Source organism: Dendrobates tinctorius, unplaced genomic scaffold (genome assembly GCF_039654945.1).
Source record: "Dendrobates tinctorius isolate UK_male_01 unplaced genomic scaffold, ASM3965494v1 ptg000018l, whole genome shotgun sequence".
In the NCBI taxonomy this organism is placed as follows: domain Eukaryota; kingdom Metazoa; phylum Chordata; class Amphibia; order Anura; family Dendrobatidae; genus Dendrobates; species Dendrobates tinctorius.
The window spans coordinates 20,784,874-20,806,642 of record NW_027361686.1 but is presented as its reverse complement, the minus strand read 5'-3'; the positions used below and the strand labels follow the sequence as shown (position 1 = coordinate 20,806,642).

At 46.0% G+C, this 21,769-nt stretch overlaps 1 protein-coding gene across 2 annotated transcripts in view; it reads left to right on the top strand.

Moving 5' to 3' along the window:
- The first annotated feature begins 3,958 nt into the window (after nt 1–3,958).
- LOC141082579 (uncharacterized) overlaps nt 3,959–21,769 on the top strand; it is a 110,686-nt gene continuing 92,875 nt past the window's right edge. The window contains exon 1 of one of the 2 annotated variants that reach the window (XM_073566564.1): nt 3,959–4,057. The gene's annotated coding sequence lies outside the window, so the exon portion shown is untranslated. The remainder of the gene's footprint in view (nt 4,058–21,769) is intronic. The other variant, XM_073566565.1, reaches the window with a different exon arrangement.

The window sequence follows — 21,769 nt, the reverse complement described above, 5'->3', positions numbered from 1 at the left end:
GTTCATCATACAACAACCCCAAGGCCTGAAAAAATGCGTTCACATTAGTCAGAATAGGATCATCTGGTTTCAAAGAAAACGCCCAATCCTGGGGATCGCCACGCAGCAAAGAGATGACAATTTTAACCTGCTGCGCGGAGCTCCCTGACGAGTTAGGCTTCAAGGCAAAAAATAATTTACAATTATTTTTGAAATTCAAAAATTTAGACCGATCCCCCAAAAATACATCAGGTGTAGGAATCTTTGGTTCAGCAGCATGTGAATGAGCAAGGTAGGCGGAAATTCCCCGCACTTCCGCAGCGAGCTGCTCCACACGATCAGACAATTGCTTTATCTCCATTGAGAGAAAAAAAAATTCCCCCTACGGCCTCAGAGATAAAGAGGAAAAAATATACACACTTTTTTTTTTTATACAATTCTTTCCTGCAATTGAGTACCCTAGGATCTGCGGTATGGCGGGTGATTCTGTTATGATTGAGTCACCGTAGGAGGCAAAAACAGAAATACAAGCTAAGTCCAGAAAACCAGAAAAGTTGGCAGCTATCGGATTGCAGACCCCTGAACCTATCAACACAACTAGCAGTAGCCGTGGGGGGCTCCTACGATGCCCTAGGCCCCTCGATCACAGCCGGAGGACTACATAGCCTAAAGACAGAAAGGGAAATCTAAACTGCCCCAGAGCAGACCCCAAAGCAAAAGGCAGCCCCCCACATATAATGACGGTGAAGCAAGAAGAAAGAACAAAACACAGACAAAGATAGACTGAGCAAAGATGGGGCCCAAGCTAGCTTAGATAGGAAAGGACAGGAAGGCTGCTGTCTGCAATCTGTGAAAAACCCTATGAAAATAAGAGCCAACAAACTGACAGTAAAAAAGGCCCTGAAGACGCTAGGCTTCAAAAAAGGCTATGTCAGTACTCAGGAATATTCTGAAGACAGAGCAACAGGCAAAAGGAGAATCAGCTCACCCCAGCAGGGAATGGCAGAATCCTGAAAAGCAAGGAAAACAAAACACTAATGCAAAAAGGCAAAGCAGAAATCTTAGCTTTAGATGAGCAGGAATCAAACTGGCTTCCTAGAAGTCCACAGAGAAATCACCCGCAGGCCAGAAGGGCGTCGACAGCCTTATATCCAGTCATTAACTCCACTCAGCCAGTCATCATCATCAGCCCCAGGTGTTTGACAATCAGGCTCACTACCTTTCTTCACCAGAAGAGGGAGTTCCTCGGGACTCAGTAGTGAAGGGGAAAATGAACTCACAACAGCAGCCCCTTCATTCTCTGTATGGGGGCTCCGGATGTAGGACCCCATAGACTCAGTACTGCAGCCCCTTTATTCTCTGTATGGGGGGCTCCGGATGTAGGACCCCACACACTCAGTGCTGCAGCCCATTCATTCTCTGTATGGGGGGCTCCGGATGTAGGACCCCACAGACTCAGTACTGCAGCCCCTTCATTCTCTGTATGGGGGCTCCGGATGTAGGACCCCATAGACTCAGTACTGCAGCCCCTTCATTCTCTGTATGGGGGGCTCCGGATGTAGGACCCCACACACTCAGTGCTGCAGCCCATTCATTCTCTGTATGGGGGGCTCCGGATGTAGGACCCCACAGACTCAGTACTGCAGCCCCTTCATTCTCTGTATGGGGGGCTCCGGATGTAGGACCCCACAGACTCAGTACTGCAGCCCCTTCATTCTCTGTATGGGGGGCTCCGGATGTAGGACCCCACAGACTCAGTACTGCAGCCCCTTCATTCTCTGTATGGGGGGCTCTGGATGTAGGACCCCATAGACTCAGTACTGCAGCCCCTTCATTCTCTGTATGGGGGGCTCCGGATGTAGGACCCCACACACTCAGTGCTGCAGCCCATTCATTCTCTGTATGGGGGGCTCCGGATGTAGGACCCCACAGACTCAGTACTACAGCCCCTTCATTCTCTGTATGGGGGGCTCCGGATGTAGGACCCCACAGACTCAGTACTACAGCCCCTTCATTCTCTGTATGAGGGGCTCTGGATGTAGGACCCCATAGACTCAGTACTGCAGCCCCTTCATTCTCTGTATGGGGGGCTCCGGATGTAGGACCCCACAGACTCAGTACTGCAGCCCCTTCATTCTCTGTATGGGGGGCTCCGGATGTAGGACCCCACACACTCAGTGCTGCAGCCCCTTCATTCTCTGTATGGGGGGCTCCGGATGTAGGACCCCACAAACTCAGTACTGCAGCCCCTTCATTCTCTGTATGGGGGGCTCCGGATGTAGGACCCCACAGACTCAGTACTGCAGCCCCTTCATTCTCTGTATGGGGGGCTCTGGATGTAGGACCCCATAGACTCAGTACTGCAGCCCCTTCATTCTCTGTATGGGGGGCTCTGGATGTAGGACCCCACACACTCAGTACTGCAGCCCCTTCATTCTCTGTATGGGGGGGCTCTGAATGTAGGACCCCACAAACTCAGTACTGCAGCCCCTTCATTCTCTGTATGGGGGGGCTCTGAATGTAGGACCCCACAAACTCAGTACTGCAGCCCCTTCATTCTCTGTATGGGGGGCTCCGGATGTAGGACCCCACACACTCAGTAGTGCAGCCCCTTCATTCTCTGTATGGGGGGCTCCGGATGTAGGACCCCACACACTCAGTACTGCAGCCCCTTCATTCTCTGTATGGGGGGCTCTGGATGTAGGACCCCACACACTCAGTACTGCAGCCCCTTCATTCTCTGTATGGGGGGCTCCGGATGTAGGACCCCACACACTCAGTACTGCAGCCCCTTCATTCTCTGTATGGGGGGCTCTGGATGTAGGACCCCACACACTCAGTACTGCAGCCCCTTCATTCTCTGTATGGGGGGCTCTGGATGTAGGACCCCACACACTCAGTACTGCAGCCCCTTCATTCTCTGTATGGGGGGCTCCGGATGTAGGACCCCACACACTCAGTACTGCAGCCCCTTCATTCTCTGTATGGGGGGCTCTGGATGTAGGACCCCACACACTCAGTACTGCAGCCCCTTCATTCTCTGTATGGGGGGCTCTGGATGTAGGACCCCACACACTCAGTACTGCAGCCCCTTCATTCTCTGTATGGGGGGCTCTGGATGTAGGACCCCACACACTCAGTACTGCAGCCCCTTCATTCTCTGTATGGGGGATCTGGATGTAGGACCCCACAGACTCAGTACTGCAGCCCCTTCATTCTCTGTATGGGGGGCTCTGGATGTAGGACCCCACACACTCAGTACTGCAGCCCCTTCATTCTCTGTATGGGGGGCTCTGGATGTAGGACCCCACACACTCAGTACTGCAGCCCCTTCATTCTCTGTATGGGGGCTCTGGATGTAGGACCCCACACACTCAGTACTGCAGCCCCTTCATTCTCTGTATGGGGGGCTCTGGAAGCCGGCCCCCACAGCTCCTACCCCTAGCCTCCCTCTCTATAAGTAATGCACACACGTGTTGGGTACCACAGAGAAGCTCTGCAGCCACAATGGGGTCTTATACTGGGGACCCCCCACTGCCGGGTAGTGGATACTTTTTAATCCCACAAATGTAAAAAAAACGGGAAATATTCCTGCTATTAGCTATGACTCAGTCATCTTCAGTGTGAAGGAGCAGCGCTCCCGGCCATCATGCCGGAGGTGCTGGGTAGATGGTCACTGTTGTCCATGGCTTCTGGAGCTCAGACTTTGTGTGCATCCTTACAATATAGATTATTAGCTTCATAAGAAAAATTGCACAAAACTCTGATGAACACGGACATTCTGTGGACAGGTTTCCCCACGAGTGTGCACTCTCTCCGGAGACGGAGCAGACGAACATCGAGAACAAATCCTCTCGCTACACGGACTACTTTTCCAGAAAGGAGCATGGCTACATAGTGACGTTCGTGACGTGATCGCAACACACCCAACGGCTGGCGTTGGGCGCATCACGAAGCTCCCGTTTATGGTCAATGGGCGGAAGGATCTCTATTCCCAGAATGTGGATCCGGAGTAGGTGAAGGATGCAGCTGGGAATGTTGTGTGCTGGAGGCTCCCGGACTTGGTGATGTGTGCGCGGTGAGTATGGCGATGCCGGATACTCCTCCTCCCGCTACTCACCTGTTTTGTTCTCGGTTCCCCGTAGTTACACGTTGCCCCAGGGCCATAGTCGTCTGTACGCGGAGCGAGATGTCAGGCCCCGCCCCCTGCCTGCTGCAGAGACAAGGCCCGGGTGTCAGGAGCTGTGGCCGTGTCCCTGCGAGCAGCATCCTCCGGAGCATCACCGGGACACGGCTGTCAGTGCGGGCCCGCAGCCAGGCGGCATGTGCGGCGACTATCCGGGGCTGCACACCGTCCACGTACTGGGTTATACCTAATTATGTGTGCGGTATCTGTACAACCAGGAAAATACACTGCTATACTGTCTCCATACACACTACCTCCTGTATATATACACTGCTATACTGTCTCCATACACACCACCTCCTGTATATATGCACTGCTGTACTGTCTCCATACACACTACCTCCTGTATATATACACTGCTATACTGTCTCCATACACACCACCTCCTGTATATATACACTGCTATACTGTCTCCATACACACTACCTCCTGTATATATACACTGCTATACTGTCTCCATACACACTACCTCCTGTATATATACACTGCTATACTGTCTCCATACACACTACCTCCTGTATATATACACTGCTATACTGTCTCCATACACACCACCTCCTGTATATATACACTGCTATACTGTCTCCATACACACCACCTCCTGTATATATACACTGCTATACTGTCTCCATACACACTACCTCCTGTATATATACACTGCTATACTGTCTCCATACACACCACCTCCTGTATATATGCACTGCTATACTGTCTCCATACACACTACCTCCTGTATATATACACTGCTATACTGTCTCCATACACACTACCTCCTGTATATATACTGCTGTACTGTCTCCATACACACTATCTCCTGTATATATACACTGCTATACTGTCTCCATACACACCACCTCCTGTATATATACACTGCTATACTGTCTCCATACACACTACCTCCTGTATATATACACTGCTATACTGTCTCCATACACATTACCTCCTGTATATATACACTGCTATACTGTCTCCATACACACCACCTCCTGTATATATGCACTGCTATACTGTCTCCATACACACTACCTCCTGTATATATACACTGCTATACTGTCTCCATACACACTACCTCCTGTATATATACTGCTGTACTGTCTCCATACACACTATCTCCTGTATATATACACTGCTATACTGTCTCCATACACACTACCTCCTGTATATATACTGCTGTACTGTCTCCATACACACTATCTCCTGTATATATACACTGCTATACTGTCTCCATACACACTACCTCCTGTATATATGCACTGCTATACTGTCTCCATATACACTACCTCCTGTATATATGCACTGCTATACTGTCTCCATACACACTACCTCCTGTATATATACACTGCTATACTGTCTCCATATACACTACCTCCTGTATATATGCACTGCTATACTGTCTCCATACACACTACCTCCTGTATATGTACACTGCTATACTGTCTCCATACACACTACCTCCTGTATATATACACTGCTATACTGTCTCCATACACACTACCTCCTGTATATATACACTGCTGTACTGTCTCCATACACACTACCTCCTGTATATATACACTGCTGTACTGTCTCCATACACACTACCTCCTGTATATATACACTGCTATACTGTCTCCATACACACTACCTCCTGTATATATACACTACTATACCGTCTCCATACACACTACCTCCTGTATATATACACTGCTATACTGTCTCCATACACACCACCTCCTGTATATATACTGCTATACTGTCTCCTTACACACCACCTCCTGTATATATGCACTGCTATACTGTCTCCATACACACCACCTCCTGTATATATGCACTGCTATACTGTCTCCATACACACCACCTCCTGTATATATACACTGCTATACTGTCTCCATACACACTACCTCCTGTATATATGCACTGCTATACTGTCTCCATACACACCACCTCCTGTATATATGCACTGCTATACTGTCTCCATACACACTACCTCCTGTATATATACACTGCTATACTGTCTCCATACACACCACCTCCTGTATATATATGCACTGCTATACTGTCTCCATACACACCACCTCCTGTATATATACACTGCTATACTGTCTCCATACACACCACCTCCTGTATATATGCACTGCTATACTGTCTCCATACACACCACCTCCTGTATATATGCACTGCTATACTGTCTCCATACACACTACCTCCTGTATATATGCACTGCTGTACTGTCTCCATACACACTACCTCCTGTATATATTACACTGCTGTACTGTCTCCATACACACTACCTCCTGTATATATGCACTGCTATACTGTCTCCATACACACTACCTCCTGTATATATTACAGTGCTGTACTGTCTCCATACACACTACCTCCTGTATATATACACTGCTATACTGTCTCCATACACACTACCTCCTGTATATATTACACTGCTGTACTGTCTCCATACACACTACCTCCTGTATATATGCACTGCTATACTGTCTCCATACACACTACCTCCTGTATATATTACACTGCTGTACTGTCTCCATACACACTACCTCCTGTATATATGCACTGCTGTACTGTCTCCATACACACTACCTCCTGTATATATGCACTGCTGTACTGTCTCCATACACACTACCTCCTGTATATAATATGCACTGCTGTACTGTCTCCATACACACTACCTCCTGTATATAATATGCACTGCTGTACTGTCTCCATACACACTACCTCCTGTATATAATATGCACTGCTGTACTGTCTCCATACACACTACCTCCTGTATATAATATGCACTGCTGTACTGTCTCCATACACACCACCTCCTGTATATATGCACTGTAATACTGTTTCCATACACACTACCTCCTGTATATATGCACTGCTATACTGTCTCCATACACACTACCTCCTGTATATATGCACTGCTGTACTGTCTCCATACACACTACCTCCTGTATATATACTGCTATACTGTCTCCATACACACTACCTCCAGTATACACTGCTGTACTCTCTTCATACACACTACCTCCTGTATATATGCACTGCTATACTGTCTCCATACACACTACCTCCTGTATATATTACACTGCTGTACTGTCTCCATACACACTACCTCCTGTATATATGCACTGCTATACTGTCTCCATACACACTACCTCCTGTATTTATTACACTGCTGTATTGTCTCCATACACACTACCTCCTGTATATATGCACTGCTATACTGTCTCCATACACACTACCTCCTGTATATATACACTGCTATACTGTCTCCATACACACTACCTCCTGTATATATGAACTGCTGTACTGTCTCCATACACACTACCTCCTGTATACACTGCTATACTGTCTCCATACACTACCTCCTGTATTTATACACTGCTATACTGTCTCCATACACACTACCTCCTGTATATATGCACTGCTGTACTGTCTCCATACACACTACCTCCTGTATATATGCACTGCTATACTGTCTCCATACACACTACCTCCTGTATATATTACACTGCTGTACTGTCTCCATACACACTACCTCCTGTATATATATACTGCTATACTGTCTCCATACACACTACCTCCTGTATATGCACTGCTGTACTGTCTCCATACACACTACCTCCTGTATATATACACTACTATACTGTCTCCATACACACTACCTCCTGTATATATACACTACTATACTGTCTCCATACACACTACCTCCTGTATATATGCACTGCTATACTGTCTCCATACACACTACCTCCTGTATATATACACTACTATACTGTCTCCATACAAACTACCTCCTGTATATATACACTGCTATTCTGTCTCCATACACACTACCTCCTGTATATATACACTACCTCCTGTATATATGCACTGCTATACTGTCTCCATACACACTACCTCCTGTATATATACACTACCTCCTGTATATATACACTACCTCCTGTATATATACACTACCTCCTGTATATATACACTACCTCCTGTATATATGCACTGCTGTACTGTCTCCATACACACTACCTCCTGTATACACTGCTGTACTGTCTCCATACACACTACCTCCTGTATATATACACTGCTATACTGTCTCCATACACTACCTCCTGTATATATACACTGCTATACTGTCTCCATACACTACCTCCTGTATATATACACTGCTATACTGTCTCCATACACTACCTCCTGTATATATACACTGCTATACTGTCTCCATACACACCTCCTGTATATATGCACTGCTATACTGTCTCCATACACACTACCTCCTGTATACACTGCTATACTGTCTCCATACACACCTCCTGTATATATGCACTGCTATACTGTCTCCATACACACTACCTCCTGTATATATGCACTGCTGTACTGTCTCCATACACACTACCTCCTGTATATATGCACTGCTGTACTGTCTCCATACACACTACCTCCTGTATATATGCACTGCTGTACTGTCTCCATACACACTACCTCCTGTATATATGCACTGCTGTACTGTCTCCATACACACTACCTCCTGTATATATGCACTGCTGTACTGTCTCCATACACACTACCTCCTGTATATATGCACTGCTGTACTGTCTCCATACACACTACCTCCTGTATATATGCACTGCTGTACTGTCTCCATACACACTACCTCCTGTATATATGCACTGCTGTACTGTCTCCATACACACCACCTCCTGTATATATGCACTTCTATACTGTCTCCATACACACCATCTCCTGTATATATGCACTGCTATACTGTCTCCATACACACCACCTCCTGTATATATGCACTGCTATACTGTCTCCATACACACCACCTCCTGTATATATACACTGCTATACTGTCTCCATACACACCACCTCCTGTATATATGCACTGCTATACTGTCTCCATACACACTACCTCCTGTATATATACACTGCTATACTGTCTCCATACACACTACCTCCTGTATATATACTGCTATACTGTCTCCATGCACACTACCTCCAGTATACACTGCTGTACTGTCTCCATACACACTACCTCCTGTATATATGCACTGCTGTACTCTCTCCATACACACTACCTCCTGTATATATGCACTGCTATACTGTCTCCATACACACTACCTCCTGTATATATTACACTGCTGTACTGTCTCCATACACACTACCTCCTGTATATATGCACTGCTATACTGTCTCCATACACACTACCTCCTGTATATATGCACTGCTATACTGTCTCCATACACTCTACCTCCTGTATTTATTACACTGCTGTATTGTCTCCATACACACTACCTCCTGTATATATGCACTGCTATACTGTCTCCATACACACTACCTCCTGTATATATGCACTGCTATACTGTCTCCATACACACTACCTCCTGTATATATGCACTGCTGTACTGTCTCCATACACACTACCTCCTGTATATATGCACTGCTATACTGTCTCCATACACACTACCTCCTGTATATATTACACTGCTGTACTGTCTCCATACACACTACCTCCTGTATATATTACACTGCTGTACTGTCTCCATACACACTACCTCCTGTATATATACTGCTATACTGTCTCCATACACACTACCTCCTGTATATGCACTGCTGTACTGTCTCCATACACACTACCTCCTGTATATGCACTGCTGTACTGTCTCCATACACACTACCTCCTGTATATATGCACTGCTATACTGTCTCCATACACACTACCTCCTGTATATATACACTACTATACTGTCTCCATACACACCACCTCCTGTATATATGCACTGCTATACTGTCTCCAAACACACTACCTCCTGTATATATACACTGCTATACTGTCTCCATACACCACCTCCTGTATATATACACTGCTATACTGTCTCCATACACCACCTCCTGTATATATACACTGCTATACTGTCTCCATACACACTACCTCCTGTATATATACACTACCTCCTGTATATATGCACTGCTATACTGTCTCCATACACACTACCTCCTGTATATATACACTACCTCCTGTATATATGCACTGCTATACTGTCTCCATACACACTACCTCCTGTATATATGCACTGCTGTACTGTCTCCATACACACTACCTCCTGTATACACTGCTGTACTGTCTCCATACACACTACCTCCTGTATATATACACTGCTATACTGTCTCCATACACTACCTCCTGTATATATACACTGCTATACTGTCTCCATACACTACCTCCTGTATATATACACTGCGATACTGTCTCCATACACTACCTCCTGTATATATACACTGCTATACTGTCTCCATACACCACCTCCTGTATATATGCACTGCTATACTGTCTCCATACACACTATCTCCTGTATACACTGCTATACTGTCTCCATACACACTAACTCCTGTATATATGCACTGCTATACTGTCTCCATACAAACTACCTCCTGTATACACTGCTGTACTGTCTCCATACACACTACCTTCTGTATATATGCACTGCTGTACTGTCTCCATACACACTGCCTCCTGTATATATGCACTGCTGTACTGTCTCCATACACACTACCTCCTGTATATATGCACTGCTGTACTGTCTCAATACACACTACCTCCTGTATATATGCACTGCTGTACTGTCTCCATACACACTACCTCCTGTATATATGCACTGCTGTACTGTCTCCATACACACTACCTCCTGTATATATGCACTGCTGTACTGTCTCCATACACACTACCTCCTGTATATATGCACTGCTGTACTGTCTCCATACACACTACCTCCTGTATATATGCACTGCTGTACTGTCTCCATACACACTACCTCCTGTATATATGCACTGCTGTACTGTCTCCATACACACTACCTCCTGTATATATGCACTGCTGTACTGTCTCCATACACACTACCTCCTGTGTATATACACTGCTATACTGTCTCCATACACTCTACCTCCTGTATATATACACTGCCATACTGTCTCCATACACACTACTTCCTGTATATATACACTACCTCCTGTATATATACACTACCTCCTGTATATATACACTACCTCCTGTATATATACACTGTCTCCATACACACTACCTCCTGTAGATATACACTGCTATACTGTCTCCATACACCACCTCCTGTGTATATACATACATACACACACTGCTATACTGTCTCCATACACCACCTCCTGTATATATACACTGCTATACTGTCTCCATTCAGACCACCTCCTGTATATATACATACACACACTGCTATACTGTCTCCATACACCACCTCCTGTATATATACACTGCTGTACTGTCTCCATACACCTCCTCCTGTGTGTGTGTGTGTGTGTGTGTGTGTATGTATGTGTGTGTATGTGTGTATGTATATATATATATATATATATATATATATATACTGCTATACTACCTCGTGTATGTATATACTGTATATACACACATACACACGACTATGCAAATAAAGTTCGTGGAGCCTCATTTAAGAGTCTCAAACACGGGACTAGCCAGATCTTCCTCCTTCCTTCCGCCAAGGGGTGGCTTCTTTCGGAAACCACCATTACCACCATATTAAGTGGCCCTTTAAGTCAATATCCAGCTCTTTACGAGTTTACAGATATGAAAAGGGAAATTCCAAGGCCAGGTATCCATCCACAGACAGCTGTTTCGGGGTGTTGTCCCTCATCAGTGTTGAGTAGGATTCTGGCTAGGTGGGAGCAATGCCTAGTAGACCAACATCACGACCATACACACCACCTCCTGTATATATACATACACTGCTATACTGTCACCATACACTACCTCCTGTGTATATACACTGCTGTACTGTCTCCATACACCACCTCGTGTGTGTGTGTGTGTATATATATATATATACATACACTGCTATACTGTCTCCATACATTACCTCCTGTGTGTGTATATACACACACACACTGCTATGCTGTCTCCATGCACCACCTTCTGTGTGTGTGCAAATTTATTAAAGAAAAACTGAAATATCACATGGTCATAAGTATCGTATTTTTAGGAATATAAGGCCGGTTTCACATTTGCGTTTAGGGCCGCAGTGTCGGCCTGCGCACGGCCGCCGCTAAGCCCCGCCCCCTGCCGCGCCTCCTCCGGTAGCTCTGCCTCCGGGCGCATGACGCTGCATGCATCATGCGTCCCCAACTTTATCACTGAGGACGCAGGCAGTGCGCAGTATGCGTTTTGGCGGCGCCTGCGTCCTTTTGACGGTGCGCCGACCAGCGCCAAACGCAACCTGTTGCAATTTGGTTGCGCTCGGCGCACCATCAAAAGGACGCAGGCTCCGCCAAACGCATACTGCGCACGGCCTGCGTCCTCAGTGATAAAGATAGGGGACGCACGCAGCGTCATGCGCCCGGAGGCGGAGCTACTGGAGGAGGCGGGGCTTAGCAGCGGCCGTGCACAGGCCGACGCTGCGGCCTTAAACGCAAATGTGAAACCGGCCTAAGATGTATTTCCCCCCCCCCATATTTGGGGAGAAAATGGGGGTGCGTCTTATAATGCATATATACCTTACCGATACTGTTGCTGCAGGCTGGGATGAGAGGGTGTCCGGCGCTGCTGCTGTGGCTCTGCCGACATTTTGTGAAAGGCCAGAGCCCCCTGCAGTTCCATGGTTTCCTGTGTGGTGGACTCCGGGAAAATGGTCGTCGCATGCGCAGATGGAGATATCGGCACCAAATATCTCAGGAAAGGAGATCTCAGTGCTGATCTATTCCCTATCAGTATGTCTTTGGAATATGGGAGGAAATCAGAGTATCCGGAGGAAACCCACGCAAACACGGGAAGAACATACAAACTCCTTGCAGCCACCGTGCCGCTAAATTCTTTTGTGACCTTGGCCAGAACTCTGCCTTGCCACAATTCTGTCTCTGAGCTCCTTGGCCAGTTCCTTTGACCTCCTGATTCTCATTTGGTCTGACATGCACTGTGAGCTGTGAGGTCTTATATACACAGGTGTGTGCCTTTACAAATCAAGTCCTATCAGTGTAATTAAACACAGCTGGACTCCGATGAAGGCGTAGAACCTTCTCAAGGAGGATCACAAGGAAATGGACAGCATGTGACTTAAATATGTCTGAGCAAAGGGCCTGAATATTTGTGACATTTCAGTTTTTCTTAATAAATTTGCAAAAATTTCTACATTTGTTTTTTTTTTTCAGTCAAGATGGGGTGCAGAGGGTACATTAATGAGAAAAAAAATGAACTTTTTTGAATTTACTAAATGGCTGCAATGAAACAAAGAGTGAAAACGTAAAGGGGTCTGAATACTTTCCGTACCCACTGTACACTGCTATACTGTCTCCATACACCACTATATATGTATATATATTGTACAGTCATGGCCAAAAGTTTTGAGAATGACACAAATATTAATTTTTACAAAGTCTACTGCTTCATTTTTTCTAATGGCAATTTGCATATACTCCAGAATGTTATAAAGAGTGATCAGCTTAACAGCAATTACTTGCAAAGTCAATATTTGCCTAGAAAATGAACTTTATCCCCCAAAACACATTTCAACATCATTGCAGCCCTGCCTTAAAAGGACCAGCTAACATCGTTTCAGTGATTGCTCCATTAACACAGGTGTGGGTGTTGATGAGGACAGGGCTGGAGATCAATCTGTCATGATTAAGTAAGAATGACACCACTGGACACTTTAAAAGGAGGCTGGTGCTTGGCATCATTGTTTCTCTTCTGTTAACCATGGTTATCTCTAAAGAAACACGTGCAGTCTTCATTGCACTGCACAAAAATGGCCTAACAGGGAAGAGTATCGCAGCAAGAAAGTCAACAATCTATCGCATCATCAAGAACTTCAAGGAGAGAGGTTCCCTTGTTGCAAAAAAGGCTCCAGGGCGCCCAAGAAAGACCAGCAAGCGCCAGGACTGTCTCTTAAAAGTGTTTCAGCTGCGGGATCGGGCTACCAGCAGTGCAGAGCTTGCTCAGGAATGGCAGCAGGCAGGTGTGAGTGCATCTGCAAGCACTGTGAGGCGGAGACTCTTGGTGCAAGGCCTGGTCTCAAGGAGGGCAGCAAAGAAGCCACTTATCTCCAGGAAAAACATCATGGACAGACTGATATTCTGCAAGAGGTACAGGGAGTGGACTGCTGAGGACTGGGGTAAAGTCATTTTCTCTGATGAATCCCCTTTTCGATTGTTTGGGACATCTGGAAAACGGCTTATTCGGAGAAGACCAGGTGAGCGCTACCACCAGTCTTGTCTCATGCCAACTGTCAAGCATCCTGAAACCATTCATGTGTGGGGTTGCTTCTCAGCCAAGGGAATGGGCTCTCTCTGTCTTGCCTAAAAACACAGCCATGAATAAAGAATGGTACCAGAATGTCCTCCAAGAGCAACTTCTCCCAACCGTCCAAGAGCAGTTTGGCGATCAACAATGCCTTTTTCAACATGATGGAGCACCTTGCCATAAAGCAAAGGTGATAACTAAATGGCTAAGGGAACAAAACTCCCCAGATCTTAATCCCATTGAGAACTTGTGGTCAATCATCAAGAGACGGGTGGACAAACAAAAACCTTCAAATTCAGACAAAATAAAAGCATTTATTTTGCAAGAATGGACTGCTATCAGTCAGGATTTGATCCAGAAGTTGATTGAGAGCATGCCAGGGAGAATTGCAGAGGTCCTGAAGAAGAAGGGTCAACACTGCAAATATTGACTTGCTGCATTAACTCATTCTAATTGTCAATATAACCTTTTGCTACTCATAATATGATTGCAATTATATTTCTGTATGTGATAAAAACATCTGACAAACACACATAAAAACCAGAGGGCAGCAGATTATGTGAAAATATAATATTTGTGTCATTCTCAAACCTTTTGGCCATGATTGTATACACATACACACACACTCTGTTATACTATCTCCATACACCGCCTCCTGTGTATACAGCTCTGGCAAAAATTAAGGGACCACTGCAAAATTTTCAGTTTGTCTGATTTTTCTCTTTATAGGTATATTTTTGAGTAAAATGTAAATTGCTCTTTTATTCTATAAACTACTGACAACATGTCTCCGAATTTCCAAGCACTAAATTTTGCCCTTATTTTCAGAAAATGAGAAATGGTCAAAATATTAAAAAAAAAAAACCAGGGCTTTCAGACCTCAAATAATGCTAAGAAAACACGTTCATAATCATTTAGAAACAACAATACTAATGTTTTAACTCAGGAAGAGTTCAGAAATCAATATTTTGTGGAATAACCATGATTTTTAATCACAGCTTTCATGCGTCTTGGCATGCTTTCCACCAGTCTTTCACACTGCTTTTGGGTGACCTTATGCCGCTCCTGGTACAAAAATGTAAGCAGCTCTTTGTTTGATGGCTTGTGACTATTCATCTTTCTCTTGATTACATTCCAAAGGTTTTTCAATGGGGTTCAGGTCTGGAGATTGAGCTGGCCAGGACAGGGATTTGATGTGGTGGTCCTTCATCCACACATTGATTGACCTAGGTATGTGGCATGGGGCATTGTCCTGCTGGGTAAACCAGTCCTCAGAGTTGGGGAACATTGCCTGAGCAGAAGGGATCAACTGTTTTTCCTGGAAAACCTTGTATGCGGCTTGAAACATATGTCCTTCGCAAAGATTAACCTGCCCAATTCCAGCCTTGCTGAAGCATCCCCAGATCATCACCAAGCCTCTACCAAATTTCACAGTGGGTGCAAGACACTGAGGTTTGTACGCCTCTCCAGGTCCTCGTCTAACCATTAGATGACCAGGTGTTGGGCAAAGCTGAAAATTAGACTCATCAGAGAAGATTACCTTACTCCAGTCCTCTATGGTCCAATCCTTATGGTCTTTGGCAAACTTCAGCCTGGCTCTCCTTTGCTTCTCGTTGATGAAAGGCTTTTTTTTTAGCTTTATATGACTTGAGCCCTGGCTCTAGGAGCCTGTTACGACCTGTTCTTGCCATGCACTTCACCCCAGATGCCATTTGCCATTCCTTTTGTAGGTCGTTAAATAAGATTTGGTTCAGATGATCACCTAATCAGAAGCACATTTAAGGGAATCTGTCACCTGGTTTTGGCGGGCTATTTAAATGAGGTCTGTCCGGTCCGATTTGGTTCAGGTGTTCACCTAATCAAAAGCACATTAAGGGTGTGTGCAGACGCTGCGGATTAAGCCGCACCGCACAGATTTTGCAAAAACCGCAGATAAACCGCAGGTCAAAAGACCTGTGGATTATCTGCGGTTTGGTCCTGCGGATTCACCATCTCCACAATGGTGGAGATAGGAACCCGCTGCGGATTCCGCAGAAAGAATTGACATGTCACTTCTTTCTGCGGTTTCAAAACCGCAGCAAATCCGCGCGGATTTTTCCGCAACGTCTACACAGCGTTTTTTTTTACCATTCATTTGAATGGTACTGTACACCGCAGCTAAAACTGCTGCGGGTCCGCAGCGGCCAAAAACGCTGCGGAAACGCAGCGGAATCCGCAGCGTGTGCACATACCCTAAAGGGAATCTGTCACCTGGTTTTGGCGGGCTATTTAAATGATGTCTGTCCGGTCCGATGAGCGGTGTTTCAGATCTTGGCCGCCGTCCGCAGTTTGTTCATGAATAGGAGTAGGTGTGCGACATCTTTCGCGTGTGCGCTAAGCATTCTTGGCTCGCACACGCGCAGTATGCTTTGCCCAACTGCGGGCAAAGCCGAAAAGCTTTGCTGTGTTCAGGGGCCTAGTTAACCGGCGCATGCGCAGTAAGGCTTTTCGGCTTTGCCCGCAGTTGGGCAAAGCATACTGCGCGTGAGCGAGCCAAGAATGCTTAGCGCACGCGCGAAAGATGTTGCACACATACTCCTATTCATGAAAAAACTGCGGACGGCGGCCAAGGATGGGGAGACGGCAAAGATCCGAAACACCGCCCATCGGACCGGACAGACCTCATTTCAATAGCCCGCCAAAACCAGGTGACAGATTCCTTTTAAGTAGAATGAGGTGTCCTCTGGTTGGAATTCAACTGACACTGAAATGGAATGGCTGTCAGACATGTAGAGAAGCTGATTTTTAGAAAACTGTAGTGGTCTCTTAATTTTTGCCAGAGCTGTATATACATAATACATACGTGTGTGTGTGTGTGTGTGTGTATATATATATATGTGTGTGTATATATATATATATATATATATTTACTACATTCTGCAGCCATACAAATTATGTGCTATATATGTACACATTGTATTCTGTAAGTGCAGCCAGTCATATATACATCTATACTGTGTATCCATATACCTCATCTCAATAAGTATATATTTATGTATTCTACAACTGTACAAATAGTCATGTGCTAGTCTTTACCATGTATCCATACACTCCATCTCCTATGCATATATGCATTGGCAGACACAGACAGAAAAGGCCCCTATGCAAGGTTAATATATGGGCCTTTTTCAGTCATAATGCACAATTCCACCTGCTGTCTTCAGGGTGCACCAGTGATACGTCCTCCCATTTATGTATGTGTACATTTTATTCTACAAGTGTGCAGCTATTCCTATGTACGTCTATACAGTGTATTTACCATATTTTTTCGATTATAAGACGCACTTTTTTTCTCCAAATTAGGGGGGGAAAAGTGGGGGTGCATCTTATAATACGGATATACCTTATCGTCGCGCCGCTGCACTGTGTCCAGTTCAGTTGCTGCGCTGTGTCCGACGTTGCTGCGGGGGGGGGGGCTCTGCTGTCATTTTGTGAAAGGCCAAAGCACCCCCGCAGTTCCGAGGTTTCCTGTGCGGTGGACTCCGGGAAAATGTCTGCCGGGGAGGCGGTGCATGCGCAGATGGAGATCTCGGCACCAAGATCACCGCAATAACCACCCCAGGTAAGCAATAAGACACATGGGTTATAAGAAGCACCACCATTTTATTTTAAAAAAGTTGTTTTTCCTATTTTTTCCTCAAAATTTGGGGTGGGTCTTACACTCCGAAAAATACGGTATATTGTGTGTCTGTACAGTCCATCTCCTCCCTCTCTCTATTGGATACATGGTGTAGATGTATACATGACTAGTTATAGAATATATATGTGTACGTACAGTAGCTTGAGGTATATAGACCAGTCATAAAACACAAGGGTTTTACACTACTACTCTTATATTCTCCATATATGCAAGACTTTGTAAACGTTTTAGATGGGTGCGTAAAAATTGCTTCAAAGTAAGAAAGCTTTAAAAAATAGAAGTGATAAGTGAATGAACAAAAGAGAAATCTGAATAAAATCAATGCTTGGTGTGACCGCCCTTTGCCTTCAAAACAGCATCAGTTCTTATTGCTACTACACTTGTCACGTGTACACAGCTATTGAAGGAACTCTGCAAGATGTTGTTCCAAACATCTTGGAGAACTAACCACAGATCTTCTGTGATTGAGGCTTATGCAAAACCGTCTATCTCTTCATGTACTCCCAAACAGTATGGATGAGATCAGAGCTCAGTGCCGTATCATCGTTTCCAGGACTTGTTCTTCATTACAGTGAAGATTTTAAAGGGAATATGTCACTCCCTGGGCTGTTTTTAACCTATTAATATGGGCATACAGGTGAAAGAATGGTAAAACAGTCATATCTGCATGCCTCTGTTATTATTATTTATTTATATGGCACCATTGATCATTCCATGGTGCTGTGCATAAGAAGGGGTTACATACAAATTACAGATATCACTTAAAGTAAGCAAACTTACAATGACAGACTGATACAGAGGGGAGAGGACCCTGCCCTTTCGGGCTTACATGCTTACAGGATGGTGGGGAAGGAGACAGTAGGTTGGTGGGTTGCAGCAGTTCGGGTGTTGGTTGAGGTGATATCTCCAGTAGTGGTGAGGAGGTAGTGGGGTCATTGCAGGCTGTAGGCTTTCTTGAAGAGGTGGGTTTTCAGGTTCCGTCTGAAGAATCCGAATGTGGTTGATAGTCGGACATGTTGGGGCAAAGAATTCCAGAGGATGGGGGCTATTCGGGAAAAGTCTTGGAGGCGGTTTGGTGAGGAGCGAATTAGTGTGGAGGCGAGAAGGAGGTCTTGGGATCGGAGATTACGTGAGGGAAGGTATCGGGAGATTAGTTCAGAGACATATGGGGGAGACAGATTATAGATGGCCTTGTAGGTCAGTATTAGTAATTTGAACTGGATACGCTGAGGGAATGGAAGCCAGTGAAGAGATTTGCAGAGGGGAGAAGCGGAGGAGTAGCGAGGAGAGAGATGAATTAGGCAGCAGAGTTAAGGATGGGCTGGAGAGGTGCGAGGGTGTTAGCAGGGAGACCACAGAAAAGGATGTTGCAGTAGTCGAGGCGGGAGATGAGGGCGTGCACAAGCATTTTAGTAGATTGAGGGTTGAGGAGAGGACGGATTCTGGAAATATTTTTGAGCTAGAGGCAACAGGAGGTAGAAAGAGCTTGGACGTGTGGCCTGAAGGACAGGGCAGAGTCAAAAGGGTCACTCCGAGGCAGCGGGCTTCCGGTACTGGGGAAAGTGTGAGGTCATTAATTTTGATAGGTCAGGTAAGGAAGATCTATGAGATGGAGGAAAGATGAGTTCGGATTTGTCCACATTGAGCTTGAGGAAGCGAGAGGCTCAGGAGGATATGACTGATAGATACTCCGGGATTCTGGACAACAGAGAGGTAGATCTGAGTGTCGTCAGCATAAAGTTGGTACTGGAATCCATGGGACTTTATGAGTTGACCCAGGGTAAGGGTATAAATTGAGAAGAGTAGGAGTCATAGAACAGAGCCTTGGGGGACTCCAACAGAGAGAGGGTGGGACGAGGAGGTGGTGTGGGAGTGGGAGACGCTGAATGTGCAGTTTGAGAGGTATGAGGAGATCCAGGATAGGGCGAGGTCTTTGTTGCCAAAGGAGGAGAGGATCTGTAGTAGGAGGCAGTGGTCAACTGTGTCGAATGCAGAGGACAGGTCTAGAAGCAGTAGTATAGAGTATTGTCCGTTTGCTTTGGCTGTAAGTAGGTCGTTAGTAATTTTGGTCAGGGCTGTTTCAGTGGAGTGATGGGGCGGAAACCAGATTGTAGATTGTCAAAGAGCAAGTTAGGATATGTGCACACGTTGCGGATTCTGCTGCAGATCCGCAGCGTTTCAGGCTCTGCGGGTCCACAGCAGATTTAGCTGCGTTGTACAGTACCATTGTTTTCAATGGTAAAGTGAAAAACGCTGTGCACATGCTGCAGATTTTCCCGCGGGTTCAAATCCGCAGCATGTCAATTCTTTGTGCGGAATCCGCAGCGGTTTCACACCTCCATTTTAGAGGTGTGAAACCGCAGGGCTAAACCGCAGGCTAATCCGGAGGTAAACCGCAGGTCTTTTGACCTGTGGATTTACCTGCGGATTTTTCCAAATCCGCGTGGAAAAATTGGCAGCACCTAAAACTACGTGTGCACATAGCCTTAGATGAGAGGTGGGAGGAAAGTTCAGCATGGATGTGCAGCTCCAGGAGTTTGGAAGCGAATGGTAGCAGTGATATTGGGCGATAGCTGGCTTTTTAAGGATAGGTGTGATTGTGGCATGTTTAAAAGCAGAAGGGAAGGTACCGGACGGTAGCGATAGGTTGAAGAGGTGGGTTAGGGATAGGATAAGTGTGGTGGTGAGGTTGGGGAGGAGGTGGGATGGGGTCAAGTGCACAGGTTGTGAGGTGCGATTTGGAGAAGAGGAGACCTATCCATTAAAGTAAATGGCTGCTCACTCTCCCCAGTCCCACAAGCTTGCTGCCTCAGGGTAATCCTCGACTCCGATCTCTCCCTCAAACCACACATCCGAGTCCCCTCCACCTCCTGCCGACTTCAGCTCAAAAATACTTCCCGGTTCTGTACATTCTTCATCCAAGAATCTGCAAAAACCCTAGTCCATGCCCTCCTCTCCCGCCTTGACTACTGCAACCACTTGCTCTGTACCCTCCCCTAGAACACTCTCGCTGCCCCCCCCTCCAATCTGTTCTAAACTCTGCTGCCTGACTAATCCACCTGTCTCTTTGTTATTCCTCGGCCTCTCCCCTCTGTCAATCCCTTCACTAGCTCCCAATTACCGTATATACTCGAGTATAAGCCGATCCGAGTATAAGCCGACCCCCCTATTTTTGCCACAAAAAACTGGGAAAAATTATTGACTCGTGTATAAGCCGAGGGTGCACAGTGAGTGGCCTCAGTTATCTGCAGTGTGTGGCCCCAGTTATGATGCACAGTGAGTGGCCCCAGTTATGATGCACAGTGAGTGGCCCCAGCTTTTCTGCACAGTGAGTGGCCCCAGCTTTTCTGCACAGTGAGTGGCCCCAGTTATCTGCACAGTGAGTGGCCCCAGCTTTTCTGCACAGTGAGTGGCCCCAGCTTTTCTGCACAGTGAGTGGCCCCAGCTTTTCTGCACAGTGAGTGGCCCCAGCTTTTCTGCACAGTGAGTGGCCCCAGCTTTTCTGCACAGTGAGTGGCCCCAGCTTTTCTGCACAGTGAGTGGCCCCAGCTTTTCTGCACAGTGAGTGGCCCCAGCTTTTCTGCACAGTGAGTGGCCCCAGTTATCTGCACAGTGAGTGGCCCCAGTTATCTGCACAGTGAGTGGCCCCAGTTATCTGCACAGTGAGTGG